Source organism: Littorina saxatilis, linkage group LG12 (genome assembly GCF_037325665.1).
Source record: "Littorina saxatilis isolate snail1 linkage group LG12, US_GU_Lsax_2.0, whole genome shotgun sequence".
Lineage (NCBI taxonomy): Eukaryota > Metazoa > Mollusca > Gastropoda > Littorinimorpha > Littorinidae > Littorina > Littorina saxatilis.
The window spans coordinates 68,877,112-68,900,039 of record NC_090256.1 but is presented as its reverse complement, the minus strand read 5'-3'; the positions used below and the strand labels follow the sequence as shown (position 1 = coordinate 68,900,039).

The following is a 22,928-nucleotide window of genomic DNA, read 5'->3' as shown; positions in this document are numbered from 1 at the left end:
GGTCATTGACAATCAGAATTTCAAATAAAATTGAAATTCAAATAATCCATCCATGAATGATTTCATCTTGTTCTTTATCATTTCATCTTGTTCTTTATCATTTCATCTTGTTCTTTATCATTTCCTGATTTCCAAAACATATAGCCATGTTATGTTTGGATTCAAACAAGTGACCCGCTGTACGCTACTGCACTATACTGGCTTGTCACCACAAACAAGCTCAGAAAAATAAAAAGAATACGTTAAAGGGCGCTTTTCTGTGACCCGCTGTACGCTACTGCACTATACTGGCTTGTCGTCACCACAATTAAGCGATCACGTTTTCAACGCTAAAATGGCGGGGTATTTCGTCAAAGCATTGTCTTCGTGAAATGCAGTGCGTCCAGTATCGGGTTCTGTGTAGTTGACAGATTGACTCTATGTAGTTAATTCGCTTCACTTGACTTGTTTATGTTGTGGTGTCACAATTGTGCATGGATTGAACTCTTCCAGCTGAAAAACATCTTTCTTAGTTTTCTGCTTCACCGAAAACTGAGGTGGGTGCAGAAAAGGGGAAAAGGGAGGGGCGGGGGTAGAATGAAAGAAAACGCCACCCCCATCCCCCTTTTCTACCCTGCTCCCTCCAGAATCCTCCACACACAAACAAACGTACAAAAAATTCGTATCCAAAATGCTCCCCCGCATAGCTGCCAAGCCTGTTTTATTCATCACCATGTGTCGGTGTGTGTTCCCTGTGCCGCCCTCTCTGTGGCTCGTGCAACGGGGAGACCGCTGACAGCTGAATACAGGAGTGCCTCTCATTGAGTTTCACCATCACACGAAGATGGGCCCAGGAGAATTGTAAATATCAGAAATATGAAATTCTGGCTGGATGCGCGTCAAAAACAACGCTGTTTTTAAGCGGGTTTTTTTACGACCGGATTTTAATATTTCAAAAATTTGTTTCTTTGACACATATTTGTTAAGATTCGTGTTGCACACAGGATGCCATTCACATCTGTGTCTTTGTCTCTTTCCTCTGCCACGCGAAAGTTCTTTGTCTGTAATAACAGAGACATACATTGAAGAGATGCGAAGCGAGGTCGCTCGCGTGAACTCTTGGGGTACCGCGCTCGGTCAGCGTGACCTCGCGCGATTGTCAGCCATCATCCCGTATTACTACGTTGTTCGCTTGCTCTCTGACACCGATTTGAAGTGCTTTTCTGTCATATTTCTTTGGATATATCCAGCTTCAGACGAGAGATATCAGTGATAAGTAAACTTGATTCATATTCTGTAGCTTCAATAGTGTGCACACGAACGCATTTGAGAGGATTGGGTTCCTGAAGTGAGTCAAAAACACGGTTCCCTCGGTTCTTGCGGCCATTGTTTTAAGTCCATGCCTTACATTGTGCGTGGAGGCAATGTTTGGGAGCTAATATTTTCTTTTGTGCGCAACGTTACTTTCCCTTAACTGGCAAAAGTATACATTAATCTGTTTGTATAATTGTTGACGCGCTGTAATTAAATTTGATGCTTTTAAGTCTCACTCAAGTGGTTCTCGCACTTACACTGGCGTGTGGATAAAAAGTTTTTAAGGAGAAATGAGCGAAATGGCTTACTTTAGGATTCATCTTCTAATCACCAAATGATGCAATAATCTTCTTCTTGTGATGTTCTGTTTCTCTTGAGTGCAAATAATTAACAGTTTGCATGTTTTATTATCTATGATTTTCTAGGAAACAGTTATAATTCTTTAAAAACACAACAATTGCCAGCTTGGCGCCAGTGGGAGGATTACTTGCCCCTGCCGTAGGCGAAGATAACGCGAGCGGGAAGACAGCGCTTCGCATCTCTTTTATCCATGTCTGGACTGGGTGGCCGAGTGGTAACGCACTTGCGCTCGGAAGCGAGAGGTTGCGAGTTCGACCCTGGGTCAGGGCGTTAGCAATTTTCTCCCCCCTTTCCTAACCTAGGTGGTGGGTTCAAGTGCTAGTCTTTCGGATGAGACGAAAAACCGAGGTCCCTTCGTGTACACTACATTGGGGTGTGCACGTTAAAGATCCCACCGATCCTGGCAAAATTGTATAGGCATAGATAAAAATGTCCACCAAAATACCCGTGTGACTTGGAATAATAGGCCGTGAAAAGTAGGATATGCGCCGAAATGGCTGCGATCTGCTGGCCGATGTGAATGCGTGATGTATTGTGTAAAATAATTCCATCTCACACGGTGACACACGGCATAAATAAATCCCTGCGCCTTGAATATGTGCGCGATATAAATTGCACAAAACAATAAAATGAAATAAAAATAAATAAATCCCTGCGCTTAGAACTGTACCCACGGAATACGCGCGATATAAGCCTCATATTGATTGATTGATTGATGTCTCTGGTAATAATATAAGTATGCGACAGAAAAACAGAAGAGAACAACAAAACAAGTCGCGTAAGGCGAAAATACAACATTTAGTCAAGCTGTCGAACTCACAGAATGAAACTGAACGCAATGCAATTTTTCAGCAAGACCGTATACTCGTAGCATCGTAAGTCCACCGCTCGTGGCAAAGGCAGTGACATTGACAAGAAGAGCGGGGTAGTAGTTGCGCTGAGAAGGATAGCACGCTTTTCTGTACCTCTCTTCGTTTTAACTTTCTGAGCGTGTTTTTAATCCAAACATATCATATCTATATGTTTTTGGAATCAGGAACCGACAAGGAATAAGATGAAAGTGTTTTTAAATTGATTTCGAAAATTTTAATTTTGATCATAATTTTTAATTTTCAGAGCTTGTTTTTAATTCAAATATAACATATTTATATGTTTTTGGAATCAGAAAATGATGAAGAATAAGATGAACGTACATTTGGATCGTTTTATAAAAAAATTTTTTTTTTTTACAATTTTCAGATTTTTAATGACCAAAGTCATAAATTAATTTTTAAGCCACCAAGCTGAAATGCAATCTCCACACACGGCTGATTCCTTGACGAGGTGTGGGAGCTTGAGTACTTCTATGACCCCGAGAGCTATGCCAGCGGGAGTGTCAAAACTTCTGGTAGCGTCTCGCATGCTGGACAGGTCAACGGAGAGAGGTCAGACTAATATCAGCAAACTCTCCTCGAGTCATAAGGGGCATGAGAAGGATACTCATGTAAATAAAACCATGGGCAGACCGGACTCATCAGCCATGGCAGGCAACCGGTCTAGGAGAGGGACACTCTGAATTCAAACCATGGGCAGACCGGACTCATCAGCCATGGCAGGCAACCAGTCTAGGAGAAGGACACTCCGAATTCAAACCACCCCCCAGCGAAGTCGGAGCGATGCTGACTGTGTTTCCGGACACAGTGTGGGAACCTAAACTAAGTTCTTGGGAGACGAGCTCGCACGCCACCACTATGGATTATGCCTCAGATTCAGACAGATATTTCGATATGGTGTCGTTCCCGTGGACCTTTGCCCGGCGGGAACGGTGCCGGACCCTCAGCCTGAAGGGGGTCCACCTCAGCGACTGGCGGCTCTGTTGACTCGGGAACCAGGGGAAGACAGAGTAGAGCGACTGGTCGAACTCAACATCCAGCGACAGCCATCAGGGTTGTGCAGTGGAATGCAGAAGGCGTCCAGAGAAAGAAACCAGAGCTACAGGCTTTTCTGAGAGACAACAGCATCGACATTATCTGCATCCAGGAGACCCACCTGAAAGAAGACCGCAGATTCTTCGTCAGAGGTTATGACACCTTCCGACGGGACCGGCCGACCGGACACAAGGGTGGAGTTCTCACCCTAGTCCGACACAACATCCCGGCAGCTATGACGGCACAGACGGCAGACGGCGACCTTGAGTACATCACCATCAAGACCTTCCTGCAGGGAGAAGAACTCTCCATCACCAACGTCTATAGCCCACCTACCACCAAGCTGGACCTCCACACCATCCAACTCCCAAACGAGAAACATCTCATCGTTGGCGACTTCAACGGCCACTCCCCAGCATGGGGCTACGACAGTACTGACATACAGGACTGGATGACCGACAACCAGCTCATCCTTATCAACCAGCCAGATGACAAGCCATCCTACTACTCCAGAGCTTGGAAGAAAAGCTCAACCCCTGACCTTGCCATAGCCACAGAAGAGGTAGAAAAAAGGACCACCAGAACTGTCAACGACCAACTGGGAGGAAGTGATCACTTACCCATCACCCTCTCCATTGCTGACATGCAGACCATCCTGGAGTACCACAGAAAGAAAGCCAGCTGGAACTTCAAGAAAGCCAAATGGACCAAGTACCAGCTCCACGCAGAAAGCCTTCGCAACACCACCTTCACGGAGGACATCAACCACAACGTAAAAGAGCTGACACAGACCATCCTAGCGGCTGCCAGGAAGTCCTTCCCCCGTGGCTTCAGGAAGGACTACAAACCTTACTGGAGTCAAAGGCTGGCCTGCCTGCACCAGCGACTCTCAGAAGCCAGAGAAAGCATGGAGCAGTCCCCATCCGCAGAAACAACGACCATGCACAACCAACTGAAGGAGGATTTCAACAAGACCAAGACACAAGAACTGCAACAAAGCTGGCAGGAAATCACCTCCACCATTGGCCTCGATTCAGACACAGGGAAACTCTGGCGTCTCACCAAAATTCTAAACGAAGACAGCATGGTCACGCGGGGACCTACAGTACTAGAAGACAGCGGAACCTTCCACACTGGAAAAAGAGCAGCAAATCTCCTTGCCGACGTCTTTGAGACCGAGAGCACCATCAGAGTCCCACCCCAAAGAAAGAAGGAAGTTGCAGAACAACTTGAAACCAGACTCCGACAGCAGAGAAACGCAGCCCCACCAATGACCTCAGATCTTACCATGGCAGAGCTCGTCGATGCGATCAAAAGACTCAAGTGCAAGAAAGCGCCCGGAAAGGATGGAGTCTGCAACGAGATGATCAAGCACCTCGGGCCTGCTGCCAGAACTAAGCTCCTTGAGCTCTTGAACCAGTCGTGGAGATCCGGCGTCTTCCCCTCAGCATGGAAAGAGGCCATCATCATACCCATCCTGAAGAAGGACAAGAACCGCAAGCAAAAGACAAGCTACAGACCGATCAGTCTACTCAGCTGCCTCGGCAAGACCCTCGAGCGCATGATCAACAAGAGGCTGATGTGGCACCTGGAAACCAACAACCTGATCACCAATGAACAGTCCGCCTTCAGGAAGAACAGGAGTACTGAAGACCAGCTGATCTACCTCACCCAATCAATAGAGAATGCCTTCCAGGAGAAGAAGAAAGTCATTGCCACCTTCATTGACCTCTCCAAGGCCTTCGACAAGGTGTGGAAGGAAGGCCTCCTCCTGAAGCTATTGACGGCAGGAATCGCTGGACGAATGTTCAACTGGATCAAGAGCTTCCTGTGCCACAGAACCGCGAGAGTCAAGCTTGACGGCAACCTGAGCTACGCTGTGAAGATCAGGGAAGGAGTCCCCCAGGGAGGAGTAATATCCCCCACCCTCTTCGTCGTCTTCATCAACGACATCACCAACAGCCTGTCCAGACACATCTCCAAAGCCCTACACGCCGATGACCTTGCGATGTGGAGCGCTGCCGAGTCCACCGCAACCGCCAAAGTCCGGATGCAGGAGGCCCTCAACATCACCTCTAAGTGGGCGACAGACTGGTGTGTCACCGTGAACAGCCTCAAGACCGTAGCCACCTGCTTCTCACTCTCCAATTTCAAAGAGACCCTCCAACTGACCATCAACAACCAGGCAATACCACAGGAAGACACCCCTACCTACCTAGGTATCAAGCTAGACAAGAAGCTCACCTGGAACCCACACATCAAAGAGGCGGAGAAGAGGGCTACGAGAAGACTCTCCATCATGAAGAAACTGGCTGGCACAAAGTGGGGAGCCAGCAGCAACATCCTCAGACAGGTGTATACGGGACACGTCCGCCCTGTGATGGAGTATGGAGCTGCAGCCTGGGCCACAGCTGCGAAGAGCAACACCAGCCGGCTCAACAAAGTGCAGAACGCAAGCATGCGCATCATCACAGGGGGACTGAAAACTACGCCCATACACGCCCTTGAAGCCACCACCAGACTCCCTTCCCTGGACCACCGACGAGAAGAGAAGGTCATCGTGTAGTACGAGAAGCTGCAACGACTCCCCTCTCACCCAGCACACCAGCACACCCAACAGCTGACGAAGAACAGGCTGAAAAGAAGCAGTTTCAACCATCTGGCCAAGCAGCTAGAGAGAACCCAAACCAGCTTCCTACCACGCACCCCTGAAGAACAAGAGCCCCTCCAAGACGCTGAAGAGTGGAACAGCCAGCTCAGCAAGGTGCTCTTTGTTACTGACATGCCAGGAGTGACCAGCAAGAGAGAGCAGCAGGACGCAGTCCTCAAGAACCTCACGCTGGAGATGATGCACCAGGACTACAACGCCTCAGTATGGACTCACATCTACACTGACGGGTCCTCAGATGGTGCCATCAAAAACGGAGGAAGCGGGATCCTGGTACGCTACCCAGACGGACACACCCTTTCAAGATCCCTGCCTGCCGGAGAGCTGTCATCCAACTACCGGGCAGAACTCACCGCTCTCAGAGAAGCAGTTAGCCTGGTCAGCGAACACCCACCCTCTCACGCCGTCTTCCTGACCGACTGCAGATCCGCCGTCCAAAGCCTGCAGTCGCCCAAAGAGCAGCTGGAACGAGACACCCAGTGTCTTCTTTGTACTCTCTCCCAGAGCACAAACGTCGCTGTCCAGTGAATCCCTGCTCACTGTGGCCTCTCAGGGAACGAGGAAGCGGACAGACTGGCCAAGACTGGCAGCCATCTGGAGCAGACAAGACCAACAGTCTCTTACAGTGAAGCCAAATCCCTGGTGAAAAGACACTACAAAACCACCTGGAATGCCCAACACAGCCTGCCATCTGATGATCAGATGCCCAACCTACAGCGCCATCAGCAGACCATCCTCTTCCGCCTACGGACTGGACACTGTCGACTGCGTGCCCACATGCACCGCCTTGGTCTGTCGCACACACCGAACTGCCCGTGCGAAACAGGCCCACAGACCCCGGAGCACATCCTGCAGACCTGCCCGCTCCACCAGGAAGCCAGAACAGATCACTGGCCACAAGGTGCCACACTGCAGGAGTAACTCTGGGGCACCAAAGACTCCCTGATCCTGACCACTAGCTTTATTCAAACTACAAAACTTGAAGTCTGACCTGAGGCCAAAAATCCTGGAACGCCGAAGAAGAAGAAGAAGAAATGCAATACTGAAGTCCGGCCTTCGTCGAAGATTGCTTGGCCAAAATTTCAATCAATTTGATTGAAAAATGAGGGTGTGACAGTGCCGCCTCAACTTTTACCAAAAGCCGGATATGACGTCATCAAAGGTATTTATCGAAAAAAATAAAATAATATTCGGGGATATCATTCTCAGGAACTCTCATGTAAAATTTCATAAAGATCGGTCCAGTAGTTTGGTCTGAATCGCTCTACACACACACACGCACAGACAGACACACACACACACACACATACACCACGACCCTCGTCTCGATTCCCCCTCTATGTTAAAACATTTAGTCAAAACTTGACTAAATGTAAAAAACAGAACAGCTAAACACAAAACAACACAACACAAAACAACTCAACGCAACACAACACAACACAACACAACACAAAACAACACCACACCACCACACCACCACACCACACCACACCACACCACCACAACACAACACAGCACAACACAACACAACCACAACCACCCCACCCCACCCCACCCCACCCCAACCCCCCGCCACGCAACGCAACGCAACGCAACACGACTCGAGAATGTCACAAGATGCGACAACAACAATAACAACAACAATGAAAACACAACAACAATGACGACAACAACAACAATAACAACACCATAATAACAACAACCAGACAACAACAATGACAAAATCAACAATGACAACAACAACAACAATGACAACAACAACAACAATGAGAACACAACAGCAATAACAACAACAACAATAGCTATGGACACACAAACAGTAACATGTGGGACGGCCCGGACAGTGTATTAGTCGGGTAGCTGAAATCTGTAGCTTGCCAAAAAAATGGGACGCTAAACGTTGAGGGTTACAAGCATCCACCTGGTCTCAATGGAGAGTCTGGACGTGGAGTAGTGTAGTCTAGGTAGGTGGACATTCTGAATTTGGTTTGTTTGGCCGCCATGACACTTTTCAAAATGGCCGCCTGAAAATCTTATGCGGGCCATATCTCACGTGTTATATTTGATGGTTTCTGTCTCGTTTCCAATTTCCCCCTCGGTGGCCCCTTTCAAAAAGGGTACACACCGGTTCTTCTTGATTGCGAGTGTTATCGATTGTTTCGCTGTGGTTAAGAACCGGTGTGTACCCTTTTTGAAAGGGGCCACCGACTTCAACCCGGGTTTGAACGGCTCAACTGCAAGAATGCAGGGGCTCAGAGAACAATTTCGGGACATCTTAAGGGAAAACAACAATTCCCTCCAACACCATTTCGCCGAATTCATCGAGGGGGAAATTGGAAACGAGACAGAAACCATCAAATGTCTCCGCGACGAAGCCCTCGCCATCGCGGGTAAAGATGAAGAAGCCCTCAACATGCTGAAACTCAGCCTCCAAAAATTCATCAAGGATGAACAAACTTTGGTACAACGCCACCGTGACTACGAGGAAGACAGGGAAAGACGCGAACACCGCAACCAACAACGAAAACGGCCACGGGACCCCTCAACAAGTAACTACAGAATCCCCAAGCTGCCAAAGCGACAATAGGCAAAACTTGTGTCTAAAACCTACACTCCGGTCTGCCCTCGGGCGGACCACCCTCATCTTCCAAAAAGGGATGAATTGTTTCGTTGCTAAACCACCTTATGAAACAACCAACACACCCCCTCCCCCTATCAACCTGTACATACAGTACACAGACAAAATAATGAGAAGGGTTGAACAAACAACCACACCACTCCCCACATTTACCTGTACCATCAGTACACACAACAATACGGAGAAGCCTCAATCACTGAGAGGACCGTAGTACACCCAAATACACCCAAACAAGGGAAATGAAAAATAGTCATCTATAAATGATTATTCTCAATCGAGAAACAAAGTGATGAGGATATGGATTTGAATAGTTGTCCCCTGACGAGGCTACCTTTCAGTTTCCCCAGAACACCTCTATAAAATCACAAAGAAGCTATCCTAACAATTTGAAACTGTAAATATTGCCGAAAAGTACTACAATTGGGAGAGGTACTTAGGGATCTCTGGGCTGCCTACTGCATTTGCCGGGTTTGGCAGACCCTTGATTTTTTACCCCCAGAAAATAAGCCGATTAATGCTCCGGTCAGATTGTCATTAAATGTTTGACTGAATCACCCTGAAAGAAACCCCATTGATTTAAATTGGCATTATATTGCTTCTATTAAAATGCAATCATGTACTGCTGGTAATTTGGCTGTTATTTTGAGCATGTACATGATTAGGCACAACAATGACTGAAAAACGCGAGAATTTCACGCAGAATGGACATATTTTTCGAAGTAATCATACAATGCACTACTTAGATCATGTTTATTCTTGCATATTTGAATTCTTCATGTCAAAATACATATATATAGCCCTTTAGTTTGTCACTTTAGTCCATATAACACGTGAGATAAGGCCCGCATAAGATTTTCAGGCGGCCATTTTGAAAAGTGTCATGGCGGCCAAAAAAAACAAATTCAGAATGTCCACCTACTTAGATCATGTTTATTCTTGCATATTTGAATTCTTCATGTCAAAATACATATATATATAGCCCTTTAGTTTGTCACTTTAGTCCATATAACACGTGAGATATGGCCCGCATAAGATTTTCAGGCGGCCATTTTGAAAAGTGTCATGGCGGCCAAACAAACCAAATTCAGAATGTCCACCTACCTAGACTACACTACTCCACGTCCAGACTCTCCATTGAGACCAGGTGGATGCTTGTAACCCTCAACGTTTAGCATGTTGCACTTTTCTGAACTCAGCTACCCGACTATATCTGTCTGTGTGTGTGTGTGTGTGTGTGTGTGTGTGTGTGTGTGTGTGTGTGTGTGTGTGTGTGTGTGTGTGTGTGTTTGTTTTGCTAACCGAGTAAGGACCTGACCTTCTATACACACCAACGTCCTCAGGACCTGACACCTAGTCAGGACTTACACTCAGGTCCTTTCAAGGTTTTCCTTTATTTCATTCCCCAGAGAGGTCACACGCACTCTGGTGGGGATTTTGGTGGAGTCCTGACTTGGGTGTCAAGATAATTTTTTCCACATCCGGTGTGTGTAACTTTTACACAATTTGCCGGGGAACAGAGGTCTTGGAAAATGTTACACTCCTCCCTCTGCTTCACCTTGACCTTGCCTTTTTCACCTTACCAATCAGAAGACTTGCATTTATTTTTGACCAATCAGAAGCATCCATGTTTCCCGCCTTGCGCTATCACGTGAGACCTGCTTTGTCTTTACAATGTTATAAGCTTATGTGGCACATTCCGATCTAATGATGCTACACAGTGCCATCGGCCTGCAGTGTGGAAATGTTATAATAATAATAATAATGCAAACTTTTATAGCGCTATTCTAGAAAATTGTCTACTCTTAGCGCTTTACAATACATACATCGACCAAGCATACTATGCACGCACAGGCAAAGAAGCCGACCAAACATAACCAACAAACTATACATGCACAGGCAAAGAAAACGACCAAACATACAATACACGCACAGGCAAAGATAACGACCAAACATAAGCAAACATACTATAACCAAACATAACCAACATACTATACGCGCGCAGGCAAAGAGAACAATCAGCACATATAATTATTACTGACAACTAATAATGCAGGCATACAGTGACAATCCAATACACAGCCTAAGCACAAGAACCACAGTAGGCTTCTATATAAAAGCGTGTCAACAGTACTATTTGCACACACACAGACAGTGCTGACACAAAGCGCAGAAAATATATATACACACGTTATTTTAGGCACTAGGTAGGGGGTGAGGTGGGGCAGGATGGGGTGGGTGGGGAGATGCTGGAGGGGAAATCACTTGCGCTGAAAGAGGTGTGTTTTGAGATTTGTCTTGAATGTAGTGAGAGAATCTGTGTGTCTGGCTGACTTGAATGCTGTTTGAATGCGGTTAGCAGCATTTGGAGAACAAGTTATCAAGTAAGTTTGTGTTTTATTTAATTAACTTTTTGTTTTTAATTGGAGGTTGAGACAAAATTGATTTTAACGTCCTTGTTCCCTGACGTTGATTTGTGTTGTTGTAATTGAAAGTAATTGATCTATTTGAATGTGCATCGATTATATGATTGTGTTTTTGTTTTTTGTTTCTTCGTATATTCCTGTGTTTAGTTTTTATGATAGAATTTGTTGCCGTATTAAAATCTTTTTTTCTTTCTTTTTACATTTAGTCAAGTTTTGACTAAATGTTTTAACGTAGAGGGGGGAATCGAGACGAGGGTCGTGGTGTATGTGCGTGCGTGTGTGTGTCTGTCTGTGTGTGTGTGTAGAGCGATAAACTACCGGACCGATCTTTATGAAATTTGACATGAGAGTTCCTGGGTATGAAATCCCCGAACGCTTTTTTCATTTTTTGGATAAATGTCTTTGATGACGTCATATCCGGCTTTTCGTGAAAGTTGAGGCGGCACTGTCACGCCCTCATTTTTTAACCAAATTGGTTGAAATTTTGGTCAAGTAATCTTCGACAAAGCCCGGACTTCGGTATTGCATTTCAGCTTGGTGGCTTAAAAATTAATTAATGACTTTGGTCATTAAAAATCTGAAAATTGTAAAAACAAATAAACATTTATAAAACGATCCACATTTACGTTCATCTTATTTTCCATCATTTTCTGATTCCAAAAACATATAAATATGTTATATTTGGATTAAAAACAAGCTCTGAAAATTAAATATATAAAAATTATTATCAAAATTAAATTGTCGAAATCAATTTAAAAACACTTTCAGCTTATTCCTTGTCGGTTCCTGATTCCAAAAACATATAGATATGATATGTTTGGATTAAAAACACGCTCAGAAAGTTAAAACAAAGAGAGGTACAGAAAAGCGTGCTATCCTTCTTAGCGCAACTACTACCCCGCTCTTCTTGTCAATTTCACTGCCTTTGCCATGAGCGGTGGACTGACGATGCTACGAGTATACGGTCTTGCTGAAAAATGGCATTGCGTTCAGTTTCATTCTGTGAGTTCGACAGCTACTTGACTAAATGTTATATTTTCGCCTTACGCGACTTGTTTCTTCTTATCATAAGTTATCGTAAGATGTGGCTGCAATATTCACATTTATTAGTTACAACGTGGAGAAAGGAATAATCGAGAGGTAAACCTCTGGTAAAAGTTTCCAAAAGGTTTTGCTGTTTTACTTATTTTAGGACTCACAATCACAACATGTAACATTGACGACTTGAGGCCGGGATCTTCATCACAACATGTAACATTGACGACTGGAGGCCGGGATCTTCATCACAACATGTAACGTTGACGACTTGAGGCCGGGATCTTCATCACAACATGTAACATTGACGACTTGAGGCCGGGATCTTCATCACAAAATGTAACATTGACGACTTGAGGCCGGGATCTTCATCACAACATGTAACATTGACGACTTGAGGCCGGGATCTTCATCACAACATGTAACGTTGACGACTGGAGGCCGGGATCTTCATCACAACATGTAACATTGACGACTGGAGGCCGGGATCTTCATCACAACATGTAACATTGACGACTGGAGGCCGGGATCTTCATCACAACATGTAACATTGACGACTTGAGGCCGGGATCTTCATCACAAAATGTAACATTGACGACTTGAGGCCGGGATCTTCATCACAACATGTAACGTTGACGACTGGAGGCCGGGATCTTCATCACAACATGTAACATTGACGACTTGAGGCCGGGATCTTCATCACAACATGTAACATTGACGACTGGAGGCCGGGATCTTCATCACAACATGTAACATTGACGACTTGAGGCCGGGATCTTCATCACAACATGTAACGTTGACGACTGGAGGCCGGGATCTTCATCACAACATGTAACATTGACGACTGGAGGCTGGGATCTTCATCACAACATGTAACATTGACGTCTGGAGGCCGGGATCTTCATCACAACATGTAACATTGACGACTTGAGGCCGGGATCTTCATCACAAAATGTAACATTGACGACTTGAGGCCGGGATCTTCATCACAACATGTAACATTGACGACTTGAGGCCGGGATCTTCATCACAACATGTAACATTGACGACTGGAGGCCGGGATCTTCATCACAACATGTAACGTTGACGACTTGAGGCCGGGATCTTCATCACAACATGTAACATTGACGACTTGAGGCCGGGATCTTCATCACAACATGTAACATTGACGACTTGAGGCCGGGATCTTCATCACAACATGTAACATTGACGACTGGAGGCCGGGATCTTCATCACAACATGTAACATTGACGACTTGAGGCCGGGATCTTCATCACAACATGTAACATTGACGACTTGAGGCCGGGATCTTCATCACAACATGTAACGTTGACGACTGGAGGCTGGGATCTTCATCACAACATGTAACATTGACGACTTGAGGCCGGGATCTTCATCACAACATGTAACATTGACGACTTGAGGCCGGGATCTTCATCACAACATGTAACATTGACGACTGGAGGCCGGGATCTTCATCACAACATGTAACATTGACGACTGGAGGCCGGGATCTTCATCACAAAATGTAACATTGACGAGTTGAGGCCGGGATCTTCATCACAACATGTAACGTTGACGACTGGAGGCCGGGATCTTCATCACAACATGTAACGTTGATGACTTGAGGCCGGGATCTTCATCACAACATGTAACGTTGACGACTTGAGGCCGGGATCTTAATCACAACATGTAACATTGACGACTTGAGGCCGGGATCTTAATCCAACCGGAACTCACACGATTGAAGGCAATTGCCAGCACTTTGGAATTGTTTGTCTATTTATTTAATAAGACAACAGCTTGGCACCTTTTTTTTTTTAAAGGGAGGGGGGGGGGGGGGGAAGCACCTGCATGCGTAACAACACAATAAATAACCCGATCTTCCTCCTGGTGCCGTTAGCAATGTTATCGCTTGGGGAAGTCGACACTGCTGGACACTGTAGGCTAATCCACAGTGAAAAAGGAAAAGTCTGCTTGTAGTGTTCTGTGTGTGATTTCATCTCTCCTTGTAGTGTTCTGTGTGTGATTTCATCACTCCTTGTAGTGTTCTGTGTGTGATTTCATCTCTCCTTGTAGTGTTCTGTGTGTGATTTCATCTCTCCTTGTAGTGTTCTGTGTGTGATTTCATCTCTCCTTGTAGTGTTCTGTGTGTGATTTCATTTCTCCTTGTAGTGTTCTGTGTGTGATTTCATCACTCCTTGTAGTGTTCTGTGTGTGATTTCATCACTCCTTGTAGTGTTCTGTGTGTGATTTCATCTCTCCTTGTAGTGTTCTGTGTATGATTTCATTTCTGCTTGTAGTGCTCTGTGTGTGATTTCATTTCTGCTTGTAGTGTTCTGTGTGTGATTTCATCTCTCCTTGTAGTGTTCTGTGTGTGATTTCATCACTCCTTGTAGTGTTCTGTGTGTGATTTCATCTCTCCTTGTCCGTCGCGATATAACCTTGAACGGTTGAAAACGACGTTAAACACCAAATAAAGAAAGAAAGATCTCTCCTTGTAGTGTTCTGTGTGTGATTTCATCTCTCCTTGTAGTGTTCTGTGTGTGATTTCATCTCTCCTTGTAGTGTTCTGTGTGTGATTTCATCTCTCCTTGTAGTGTTCTGTGTGTGATTTCATCACTCCTTGTAGTGTTCTGTGTGTGATTTCATCACTCCTTGTAGTGTTCTGTGTGTGATTTCATCTCTCCTTGTAGTGTTCTGTGTGTGATTTCATCTCTCCTTGCGGGAGGCTGAGACGGAGGGTGAGGGCAACTTCAGCGGATTAGGGGCAGAGTGATTGATGGAATGTCCGACCAGCACTGCCCTCTGTCCGGCAACTGTCAGATAAACACTGCTACCCAACCAGTCCCCTCGCTCTGCGGGCAGCCTTTCATTTGCACATGCGCACATTTAGCCAGCAATAATTTTTGTGCAAATTGTCGTGATTTGGTTTTCTTCCCTTATTTTGCTTGTTCTGTCTTTTCTGTTCCTTTTTTTTTTTAAACATTTAGTCAAGTTTTGACAAAATGATTTAACATAGACGGGGAATAGAGACGAGGGTCGTGGTGTGTGTGTGTGTGTGTGTGTGTGTGTGTGTGTGTGTGTGTGTGTGTGTGTGTGTGTATCTGTGTGTGTGTGTGTGTCTGTGTGCGACTGTGTGTATGTGTAGAGCGATTCAGACAAAACTACTGGACCGATCTTCATGAAACTTGACATGAGAGTTCCTAGGTATGATATCCCCACACGTTTTGTTCATGTTTTCGATAAATGTCTTTGATAACGTCATATCCGGCTTTTTGTGATTGTTGAGGCGGCACTGTCACTCTCTCATTTGTTAACCAAATTGACTGACATTTTGGTCAAGCAATGTTTGACTCAGTCCGGACTTTGGTATTGCAAGCTTAAATATTATTAGTTTGCTCATTAAAGTTGTCATTAAAAACGAATTTTCACTTACAGATTAAAAAAAATCATGACATTGTATTCCTTGTTTTCTCCTGAATTCAAAAATATATAGATATGTTATGTGTAGTAGAAAAACGCGCTCAGAATTAAAGAAAATAGATCGAGCATAATGTTTGCATGGTTCGCGGCGACGAGCGTGACCCGTCTCGGTCTTCGGGGAAGTTTAGCCAAGACTATCTGAAAATAATCTCGGCGATGACTGGTTTTTGGTGTTGATCTTTTATTTTGATTCCTACAGATTAACTAAATGTTTTTATATCGCTTCACGCGACTTGTTCTGGCTTCTTTTCCTCCTGATATGTGTTCCCTTCTCAACGCTCGACTGTGAGTATGATGCGCTTCACCCTACTTGAGTCGGCTAGCTCGACTGTGAGTATGATGCGCTTCACCCTACTTGAGTCGGCTAGCTCGACTGTGAGTATGATGCGCTTCACCCTACTTGAGTCGGCTAGCTCGATTTGTGTTGCCACACTTCTAATGACATGTTAGTAGTCACGTAACATTCTTCTTTTTGTGTTCACACATAAAGATTGTGGTAACTAATTCTCACTTCCAAACATCCAGTGATGGCAAGATTGCGGGTAACGCGAGAATTGTATGAAAACGCCATTTAAATGAAAGAGAGATACCCTACCACCACACACACACACACACACACACACACACACACACACGCGCGCGCGCACACCCCCCCACACACACACATACGTACACACACGCGCGCACACCCCCCCACACACATACACGTACGTACACACACACACACACACACCCCACACACACACACACATACACGTACGTACACACACACACACACACACCCCACACACACACACACACACATACACGTACGTACACACACATACACACACACACACACACACACACACACACACACATGTTTGTCAGATAGAGCAAGGTATTACGTTTAATTTCAAAAGGGTACAGTGCTACACTGGCTTGATAAAAACAACAACACGGCAAATGAACACAAATCATCAAACATCTCTTCCATCAGTTTATCGGTCAGTAGAACGTGTTCACAATTTACACTCCATCAGCTTATCGGTCAGTAGAAAGTGTGAACAAATTACACTCCATCAGCTTATCGGTCAGTAGAACGTGTTCACAATTTACACTCCATCAGCTTATCGGTCAGTAGAAAGTGTTCACAATTTACACTCCATCAGCTTATCGGTCAGTAGAAAGTGTTTACAGTTTACACTCCATCAGCTTATCGGTCTGTAGAAAGTGTTAACACTTTACACTTCATCAGCTTATCGGTCAGTAGAACGTGTTCACAATTTACACTCCATCAGCTTATCGGTCAGTAGAAAGTGTTTACAGTTTACACTCCATCAGCTTATCGGTCAGTAGAAAGTGTTTACAGTTTACACTCCATCAGTTTATCGGTCTGTAGAAAGTGTTTCACAATTTACACTCTCTTTTCGTCACCGTTCACATTTTGTCCATGCTCTCGTGAGATAAAGTCATGATAAGTGTATTGTCAAACAAATTGGAAAGAACAGCTAATAAGGTAATTTCCACAACATGTTAGTGAAGTATTGACAATAAATATTGATTTAACAACTGCAACAACAATCACAACGTTTGAGAGAAGAAATGATAATAAATACTGATAAAACAACAGAACTACAACATTTCAGTAAAGCTATTACAATAGATACTGATAAAACAACAACAAGAATTACAACATTTCAGTAAAGTTATAAAATAGATACTGATAAAAACAACAAATGCAGCAACATACACAGCTGTCATAAAATCATATGAAGAAACGTGATGAAAAACTGTTAACATGTTACATCGTAGGTTAATAAAAGTGACTAAATATCGGTATGATGTTACATCACAGATACCAGAAGTGACTAAATATCGGTATGATGTTACATCACAGATACCAGAAGTGACTTAATATCCGTAAGATGTTACATCACAGATACCAGAAGTGACTAAATATCGGTAAGATGATGTTACATAACAGATACCAGAAGTGAATAAATATCGGAAAGATGTTACATCACTATACCAAAATACAAGTAAAAGTATGTTACAGTCAGTGTTTACAGTGAGTACATCATCATGTACACGACAACATCATCATGTACACGACAATGTCATCATGTACACGACAATATCATTATGTACACGACAATATCATTATGTATACGACAATATCATTATGTACACAACAATATCATTATGTATACGACAATATCATTATGTATACGACAATATCATTATGTACACGACAATGTCATTATGTATACGACAATATCATTATGTACACGACAATATCATTATGTAAACGACAATATCATTATGTACACGACAATATCATCATATACACGACAACATCTTCATGTACACGACAATATCATCATGTACACGACAATATCATCATGTACACGACAATGTCATCATGTACACGACAATATCAACATGTACACGACAATATCATCATGTACACGACAATGTCAACATGTACACGACAATATCAACATGTACACGACAATATCAACATGTACACGACAATATCATCATGTACACGACAATATCATCATGTACACGACAATATCATCATGTACACGACAATATCAATATGATATTCCACAGGTTAACATGTACAACAGTATACTCACACCGGTGCGTCACAACACAATACAGTACACATGGTTCCATAACAGACTTTGGAGCACTACTGTTCCCATCTTCCACAAAGTGTGTGTTACAATGTTACACAAAGTGTGTGTTACAATTTTCCACAAAGTGTTTGTTACAATGTTACAAAAAGTGTGTGTTACAATGTTCCACAAAGTGTGTGTTACAATGTTCCACAAAGTGTGTGTTACAATGTTCCACAAAGTGTGTTACTATCTTCCACAAAGTGTTTGTTACAAATGTTCCACAAAGTGTGTGTTACAATGTTCCACAAAGTGTGTGTTACAATGTTCCATAAAGTGTGTGTTACAATGTTCTACAAAGTGTGTGTTACAATGTTCCACAAAGTGTGTGTTATAATGTTCCACAGAATGTGTTACTATCTTCCACAATGTGTGTGTTACACTGTTACACAAAGTGTGCTACTATCTTCCACAAAGTGTTTGTTACAATGTTCCACAAAGATTGTGTTACAATGTTTCATAAAGTGTGTGTTACAAGGTTCCACAAAGTGTATGTTACAATGTTCCACAGAGTGTGTTACTATCTTTCACAAAGTGTGTGTTACAATGTTACACAAAGTGTGTGTTACAATGTTACACAAAGTGTATGTTACAATGTTCCACAGAGTGTGTTACTATCTTTCACAAAGTGTGTGTTACAGCGTTACACAAAGTGTGTGTTACAATGTTACACAAAGTGTGTGTTACAATGTTACACAAAGTGTGTTACTATCTTCCACAAAGAGTGTGTTACAATGTTTCACAAAGTGTGTGTTACAATGTTCCATAAATTGTGTGTTACAATGTTCCACAAAGTGTGTGTTACAATGTTTCACAAAGTGTGTGTTACAATGTTCCATAAAGTGTGTGTTACAATGTTCCACAAAGTGTGTATTACAATGTTCCATAAAGTGTGTGTTACAATGTTCCACATGAGCCCATCCTGTTTTGACAAGAAACAACCGTAGTTTGCCACTGATACCACAGACTATGAGGAACAAGTTAAAATAGTCACGTGCACACAGCAACACGGAATCCAAAGACTAATAAAATGTACACGTACACAGCTAACACAAGAATATGTATCACAATATAAATTCAAAAAATCACGTCCATTATTAAAACACACTGTTCTCTTCTTATCTTCAGACGCGAAAACAATAACAACAAGAAAAGACAGAAATGTAACGACCATAATAATCGACTCCGATTTAATTAAGTCTTTAGCCTGTGTCTCAGTGTTATTTAAGTCTGGTCGCAATATAGCATCTACAGCACATGACGTCAGTGTGAGTGTTACCTCTGATGACATCACATGGCGTCAGTGTGTGTGTTACCTCTCGGATGACATCACATGACGTCAGTGTGAGTGTTACCTCTGATGACAGCACATGACGTCAGTGTGAGTGTTACATCTGATGACATCACATGACGTCAGTGTGAGTGTTACATCTGATGACAGCACATGACGTCAGTGTGAGTGTTACCTCTGATGACAGCACATGACGTCAGGGTGAGTGTTACCTCTGATGACAGCACATGACGTCAGTGTGAGTGTTACCTCTGATGACAGCACATGACGTCAGTGTGAGTGTTACCTTTGATGACAGCACATGACGTCAGTGTGAGTGTTACCTTTGATGACAGCACATGACGTCAGTGTGAGTGTTACCTTTGATGACAACACGAACAACGAAAACAAAATGTGTGCTTAGTTTGGGTTACAAGCAAAATACCAAGTGGAAGCGATATGACGTAGAGTGTAGATAGTATGGTGTGAGTAACATGTAATCTGTGCTGTGTGACCATACACGATGCGTTAAGTTTGATCGGTGTGAGTATTACCCGTGATCACGACACGATGCGTTAAGTTTGATCGGTGTGAGTATTACCCGTGATCACGACATGATGCGTTAAGTTTGATCGGTGTGAATATTGCCCGTGATCACGACACGATGCGTTAAGTTTGATCGGTGTGAGTATTACCCGTGATCACGACACGATGCGTTTAGTTTGATCGGTGTGAGTATTACCCGTGATCACGACACGATGCGTTTAGTTTGATCGGTGTGAGTATTACCCGTGATCACGACACGATGAACATGACGTTCATGATGAGTGAGTCTATCCTACTGTCCTAGTCTGGGGAACGTGACATTTGGTATCACTGTGATCCTAACTAAATGTGCCGCCAGATTGGACTGAGTCTATCCTACAGTTATAGCCTTGCGAATAATTATGACATTTGGTATCACTGTGATCACAACTAAATGAGACGCCAGATCGGAGTGAGAAACACCTGATATCAGTGTGATCATGACGACGTGTTACATCGGTCTGAGTATTACCTACAATCCCAGCATCAGAAATGTACCATCTGGTATCAGTTTTGCTGATAAGCAACATAACACATCGTTCTGAGTATTACCTACAATCGCAGCATTACAAACGAACCGTCTGTGATCAGTTTGGCTGATAATGCAACATAACACATCGGCCTGAGTATTCCCTACAATCACAGCATTACAAACGAACCGTCTGTGATCGGTTTGGCTGATAATGCAACATAACACATCGGCCTGAGTATTCCCCACTATCACAGCATCAGAAACGTACCGTCTGGGATCAGTTTGGCTGATAAGCAAAATAACACAATCACAGAATGAAGGACATGACACCTACCATCTGTGTGATCATAATCAAATGATAAACCAGATTAGTGTGAGTACCCTCTGTTATCAGTATGATCATAAACGACGAGTGACTTTGTTCCGAGGAGTATCGTTGGTAACAAAAACGTGTAGAACTTAACGACCAGGAATAAATGAAGTGATCATGAATAAATAATATATCAGACAGGTGCGTTTAGCACCAACGTGACGAACTTAGTCTGTGAGCCGTGTGCGCGGTGTTAGTGTTGCCTACCATGACAGCAAGGAGACCTAGTGTGAGGCAAGTGCGGGTGTTAGTGTTGCCTACCATGACAGCAAGGAGACCTAGTGTGAGGCAAGTGCGGGTGTTAGTGTTGCCTACCATGACAGCAAGGAGACCTAGTGTGAGGCAAGTGCGGGTGATAAGCACAATAATTATCCTATGGCAGTGAGTGTTGCTAAGCACAATATCACATGGCAGTGAGTGTTGCTAAGCACAATATCACACGGCAGTGAGTGTGTTGCCAAAATACATCTGCGCAGTCGCCACTACCCTACATGCTGCGATAGGGATTATGACGAGCACTTGGCCCGTTTTCCTTTCACTCAATGTGTAGTGGGCTGGGGAAAAAAAATTACCTCAATACCGTGTGCTGTCCTGCTGAAGTTACGTAACGCCAGCACTGAGGACAGACGACGCACTGCAGATAATAGAGGTAATTCTTTTTTTTCCCCAGCCCGCTACACATTGCGAGAAAAGAAAACAGGCCAAGTACTCGTCATAATCCCAATAGCAGCATGCAGCGCCGCTGACTCTGCGCAGGTATAATTTCCCTTTATAAGCACAATATCACACGGCAGTGAGTGTTGCTAAGCACAATATCACACGGCAGTGAGTGTTGCTAAGCCCAATATCACACGGCAGTGAGTGTGGCCACAGACGCTGTAGGAATATCTTTGGTGTAACCTACAGTCTTACTGTGGTGAACGTAAACGTGAGCATTGTGAAAGACCTAACAACAAGGAAATGTACAAACAAAAGCACGCACGCAAGTCAAAATGAAGCCAGTCTATTCGGATCAAGCGAACATCCCTCGTTTTGCCACATAGTTAATGCCCATTTGAGGTGGGGTTTTGTTTTGGACACAGGGCAAATGTTGCGGGGACATCGACCGAATACTCAGTACAGAAACAAGAAAAATATGACGTCAGTTTTTCTTGTGATATTATTTTTGTTTCGGTTCCTTTTTAGTGTATATTGGTCGGTCTCCCCGCAATATCTTAATCATTGTGTGATTAATTAAAGCTCCCCCCCCCCCCCCTTGCACTACTACAGACCTCTCCCACCCCCCCCCCCCCCCACACACACTGCACCAAGACCACGCTGCATTATCTACTCACTCGCGCAGCACACAAAGCTGAACCTGACAACACATCAGACAACACGACAACTTCCTTCAGCCCAACATTGCCTCACAGTCTGCACATAATTGCAATGCGCCGCAATCACGCTTTTTGACAATCTCTGCCGGAACCACATCCGGGTTTCGGGAAGCCATTTGAATGCAGAGGAAGCCAAAATGATGCAGGTAAAGCAGACTGACGGAATTAGCCCTGCCTTGTTTCATCAAAACTACAGGATTTCCACTGATTTTTGAGACATACTCTGGATGTCACATATTCTGGCTAGAAGGTAAGTAGGTGTACATTCGGCAGACCATCTACGTCACATATTCTGGGTAGCAGGTAAGTAGGTGTACATTCGGCAGATCATCTACGTCACATATTCTGGCTAGAAGGTAAGTAGGTGTACATTCGGCAG

General features: G+C 44.0%; 1 protein-coding gene across 1 annotated transcript in view; it reads right to left on the bottom strand.

The window, feature by feature from the left end:
• Positions 1-22,478: 22,478 nt before the first annotated feature.
• LOC138981491 (calcitonin gene-related peptide type 1 receptor-like) overlaps positions 22,479-22,928 on the bottom strand; it is a 129,469-nt gene continuing 129,019 nt past the window's right edge. Inside the window, exon 12 of the mRNA XM_070354431.1 lies at positions 22,479-22,928. This exon is cut by the window's right edge and continues 860 nt beyond it. The gene's annotated coding sequence lies outside the window, so the exon portion shown is untranslated.